Here is a 6055-nt window from a genome sequence, read left to right as displayed (position 1 = left end):
AAGTTGTCATTGTCTGCCGCTTGCATAAGACTCCCTCTCGCCTCTTTCTTTATGTCACCCTGTCTCAGTAAAACATTTCCCAGGGGCTCGTCATTAACATCATAAGAAGTTACCACATCCATCCATCCGACGTGCCAATCTGAGACGACAGTATCACTTTGAGAATGTCTCAAATTCCAATAATGGACAAGAAAAAAACAAAATAGTGAAGGAGAAAGAATGATGTGCAGTTGCAGAGTGTGTTTGACTTTATTCTGTGTTGAGCAGTGGAGCAGGTGACGGTTGGAACTACATCAAACACACGCACACACACTTGTCGCCACCTCGGCCATCACTCTGAATGATGTCAGTCAAATTAATTGCTGTTCCATTCCTGTGCTGTGCTTCAGGAGATTTCAGTCTGCCAAGGACAAGTCTGGGGTTCAGAAAAAAAAGAGCTTTAAAGGACAATGTGTGCATGCTACTGCAAGAGACTGCATGGTGATGATAATATTCACAGTTATTTTTTACATTTTTTGATTTCTGACAAGCGCTGGTTTAATTTGATTGAACGTTCTGTCCTCTCAGATTTTTTTGGAGACATTTTGGTTAATGAGAGGTAATTAATCTAAAAATGCCCCTCTGTTTGCACTGAAATGCATCGAATTCACATTTTTATGGTCACATCATCTCTTTAAGCTGAAGCTAAATTCAGTTTTGAATGTGTGCTCAGGGAGGTCTGAATGTGTCACAATTCTGCTCATCCTTCAGCCACGTCAGCTTCCTCAGATTAGGGTTAGAGCCTTGCATTCCATTTTTACTCATAATTCGTGTCTTCAGTGTAATGAATGAAAGAAGGAAAACCTTTGTGAAAGCGGTGCAGCAGAAAGGGATCTACTTTATTATTCCAGGCTCCCCAGTCCAGATGGGGTGTCTCTCTTCACTAATGCAATCTCCAGACTGAGTAGACCTCATGAATTTTAGACATGGCACATAACCTCATGAATTTTGGACATGCCGTGCATCCAGAAAGTATTCACAGTGCTTCACTTTTTCCACATTTTGTTATGTTACAGCCTTATTCCAAAATGGAGCAAATTAAATGTTTTTTGTTTGTTTGTTTGTTTTACCACAACACCCCATAATGACAACATGAAAAAAGCTTTTTGTTTCTCATGGTCTGAGAGTCCTTCAGGTGTCTTTTGACAAACTCCAGGTGGGCTGCCATGTGTATTTTACTAAGAAGTGGCTTTCGTCTGGCCACTGTACCATACAGGCCTGATTGTTTGATTGCTGCAGAGATGGTCATCCTTCTGGAAGGTTCTTCTCTCTCCACAGAGGAATGCTGGAGCTCTGACAGAGTGATCATTGTGTTCTTGGTCACCTCCTTGACTAAGACCATTCTCGCCCAATTGCTCAGTCTAGATGGGCAGCTCCTAGTAGATCCAAACTTCTTCCATTCTTCCTCATGTGCTCATTGGGACCTTCAAAGCAGCAGAAATGTTTATGTACCGTTTTCCGGATGTGTGTCTCGAGACAATCCTGTCTCAGAGGTCTACAGACAATTCCTTTGACTTCATGTTTGGTTTGTGCTCTGACATTCACTGTCAGCTGTGGGACCTTATATGTAGACAGGTGTGTGCCTTTCTAAATCATGTCCAATCAACTGAGTTCACCCCAGGTGGACTCCAGTTAAGCTGTAGAAACATCTCAAGGATGATCAGTGGAAACAGGATGCACCTGAGCTCAGTTTTGAGTTTCATGGCAAAGGCTGTGAATACTTATGTACATGTGATTTCTATTAGTTTTTTTTAATCAATTTGCAAATATCTAAAAAAAAAAAAAAAAAATCTTTTCACCTTGTCATTATGGGGTATTGTGTGTAGAATTCTGAGGAAAAAATTTATTTAAACCATTTGGGAATAAGGCTGTAACATAACAAAATGTGGAAAATGTGAAGCACTGTGAATACTTTCTGGATGAACTATAACTCACCTGACTTTTGTAAGATTTAACTCCTTAAAGAGGTCCTATGCACAAATGGTTTTGTCAAACTTTTATATATAATTATGGTTTCATGTTAAACATCCTGAAAATTCCATTTCATATTTGTACTCTACTATAAGAAAATTTTAGGCCTGAAACTGAAATCGTAGTACACCATATGAAGATTCACACAATGGAAAATAATTCCAGTTGGACATTTTCAAGTTGCAATAATTGAACTTTAGTTGTTATAACCTTTTTGTTGTCAGGCTCCATGTTGTCTACTATTTCCCACACTTAAAAACAACATCATCGGCACCTAACAAGTCACACATAGAGCACATTACTGTGACCACAGTGCACACGCACTGAAGGACACAATACGACCGAAGGTATCTTGATTATGAGGTGTTGGGTCAAATCCTGTCCCGTGTGATGCCGTCTTAAAGATGCTTAAAGATCAGTTAATTTGTTTGGTTCCTCACCTGATCTAAAATGTTGCAGTGCTGCAGATTTCTGTTGCTTTCATTTGCTTTCACACCACAGCATGTCTAAGTGGACCTAAAACATCAAATTAAAGGACACACGTGAGCGCCAATTCTATTTTATGCAAATGCTGTTTGATGTGACACAGCGAGTGCCAATCCAAGTGAAGGCAGAGTGATGTAAATCTAAAAAACCCAGATAACATCTTTACTTTATCCAATCATTTCATCGGTTCCCCAACATTTTTGTGCACTGTAACACCATGTAACCATGAGATGGGCACAGTTGGGAATGGCCATCAAGTGACAAACACCAACTGCTTGTCGTCCTCATTTGTAGCTAATCTGTCCGTTGGTGTGGACACTGTCTCCATGCTTTTATTTATATGTCCTCATCCACTCAGAAATACGTATTGCAGTATAAAAGCAAACAAAATGTTGATCAAAAGCAGAGAGCAGAGTGATACTATGCCAACATTTCAAATTATCAGTCATGTAGGGAAAGTATTACATAGGCAAAATATTTGATTAATTTCATTAAAAGTTGCCATTTTGTATATAGGCTGTCTAAGAAAAATGTACCCAAAAGTATTTTGACAACACAGAAAAACCAATCAATATTATCAGACATTTCCTGCATGACCATGTGCCTGAAGCATGTAATTTTTCTACCCAATGCACAGTTTTTAATTCAGTGTTTCCTTTTTGATGTTTTAACTCTTTATCTTTTACACCACATGATCAATGTAACATCCTTGTCTGAAGTTTCTGAAGAAACAAATCATCCATCTCCAGTTTTCCGGAAAACCACCTAGAAAATTCAAGTCTCCAGTTTGCCATTTGCTGGGGTGTTTGTTCACTCTGAGACTGAATTTTGTATGAAAAGAGATGCAAGTCAGTCCACCATTATTTCCTAGTAAAACCATTTCCTGATATTCAAATGTCACCATATATATATATATACACACACAGTAGTGTTCAGAATAATAGTAGTGCTATGTGACTAAAAAGATTAATCCAGGTTTTGAGTATATTTTTTATTGTTACATGGGAAACAAGGTACTAATAGATTCAATAGATTCTCACAAATCCAACAAGACCAAGCATTCATGATATGCACACTCTTAAGGCTATGAAATTGGGCTATTAGTAAAAAAAGTAGAAAAGGGGGTGTTCACAATAATAGTAGCATCTGCTATTGATGGTACAAATTCAAAACTATTATGTTCAAATTGCTTTTTTAGCAATCCTGTGAATCACTAAACTAGTATTTAGTTGTATAACCACAGTTTTTCATGATTTCTTCACATCTGTGAGGCATTAATTTTGTTGGTTTGGAACCAAGATTTTGCTCATTTACTAGTGTGCTTGGGGTCATTGTCTTGTTGAAACACCCATTTCAAGGGCCTTTTCTACTTTTCTACTTATTTTTTTACTAATAACCCAATTTCATAGTCTTAAGAGTGTGCATATCATGAATGCTTGGTCTTGTTGGATTTGTGAAAATCTACTGGTACCTTGTTTCCCATGTAACAATAAGAAATATACTTAAAACGTGGATTAATCTTTTTAGTCACATAGCACTACCATTAATCTGAACACTACTGTATATATATATATATATATATATATATATATATATATATATATATATATATATATATATATATATATATATATATATATATATATATATATATATATATATATATATATATATATGGACAGAAATTTGACCTCGATCTTTGACCTTGGTCACTGGCTGAGCTTTACTAAAATCAAGTCACCCATTCCCATCCATAGGTACAATCTACCTGCCAAGTTTGATCAAAATCACATTAGACATTCTTAAGATATATCATTAAAGTTATAGTTATATTAAGTTATATCATAAAACAGAGATACATGGAGACCAACGTGATCATAAGCGTACCCTCCCAAAAGTGCATCGCTAAGAAGGGAAACATTCAACACTGTGACATTTTAGCCTCTATCTGATCCAAACATCCATTCATCCATCCATTTTCTTCCGCTTTATCTGGAGTCGGGTCGCGGGGGAAGCAGCTCAAGCAAAGCCGCCCAGACCTCCCGATCCACACACACCTCCCCCAGCTCCTCCAGGGAAACCCCAAGGTGTTCCCAAGCCAGCCGAAAGATGTAGTCCCTCCAGCGTGTCCTGGGTCTTCCCCGGGGCCTCCTCCCAATGGGACGTGCCCGGAACACCTCTCCAGTGAGGCGTCCAGGGAGCATCCGGAAAAGATGCCTGAGCCACCTCAACTGACTCCTTTTGACGTGGAGGAGCAGCGGCTCGACTCCGAGCTCCTCCCGAGTGACCAAACAAAACCGAGTGAACCAAACAAAAGAACAATATATGTGAACATATGTTTTTTTTAAGATGCATCACCTCACTGCAAACAATAATGTGTTTTTGACACACCTGGGGCAAAAAAAAAAAAAAAGTGCACAATATGACCCCCTTTAAAATGACACTAATGCAAAATGAGCCTCATGAAATTCAGATTTTACTGTATATTGCAGAGGTCAAACAGTCACAAAGAAAGCTAATGTCACCACAATGAACAAATAAACTTTATTATGAAACAGTGCACTGACATATTTCTGAAGCTAAAACTCCTTCAGGTGTCTGTATTTTGGAAATATATTCACTTTGTCACAACAGTCCGGTCACAGCCGCCATGTCCACGCCTCCAGATAGTTTACGGCATGACTGTTGCAACAGTTCAATATTTAAATTAATAAATACTATACACCAATTTCGAGGCAACTGTGGATAGTTGACAGCTGTTTTTACTGAAATATGGGAAAAAATTCACCGTAGCAATCAGTCCCGCCTCCCACTTCCCCCTATTTCCCCCCCAAATGAAACATTCAAAACACAGCCAAGTGTATGCTCAGCTTTTGTTTTGTTGTTACCTTCTGCACCGAACAAGGCCATCAGCTGTTGTTTCGGGGTAGAAAAAGCAGGACACGCTCCGTAATGTGAGACACTTGGATGTTAAACCAGTTCTCTGTGTACTAGGTGAGCAGGAATTATGTATGAGGTGTCTGCTGAGGAAATTTGGTTTCAAATACTGACCACATTTGGATCACATCGAATGAGTAACATTGAGACATGAATGGACTCAATTATTTGATTTTTTGTAAAGTCTGCGGTGGTTCCCTTCTTAATGGATAGGATGAAGATACTTTAATGCTGGGCCCTTGCTAACGAGGAACGCTGCGGCTGTGTGCTGCCCTGTGATTTGTTGCATGCTGCGGAGTGCCTGTTATTCCTACAGTATTTGTTGGAGCATGTTTTGACAGTGTTTGTGTCTGACTGCGTGGACATGATGGTATTGAAGCGAGCAGCGTCTGACAGCATTAGGGTGCGTGCTGCCCAGTCATGGGATTATGTATCCCAAAGGCATGTCGGCACTACTCGGCTGCTAGTTTTCTGGCACAACAGTCTTAATCTCAATCCAAAAAAAAAAAAAAAAATCCCCTCTCTACGTTTAGAGCCACATCTTGACTGAAGACAGCAGCGGCCACTGCAGCCTGCCGGTCCGGTGCCAAATGCCGGTTGGGGTTAGGGGGTGGGGTGGTGG

This window comes from Thalassophryne amazonica, chromosome 11 (assembly GCF_902500255.1).
Source record: "Thalassophryne amazonica chromosome 11, fThaAma1.1, whole genome shotgun sequence".
Classification (NCBI taxonomy): Eukaryota; Metazoa; Chordata; class Actinopteri; order Batrachoidiformes; family Batrachoididae; genus Thalassophryne; species Thalassophryne amazonica.
This window is presented reverse-complemented; position numbering follows the sequence as displayed.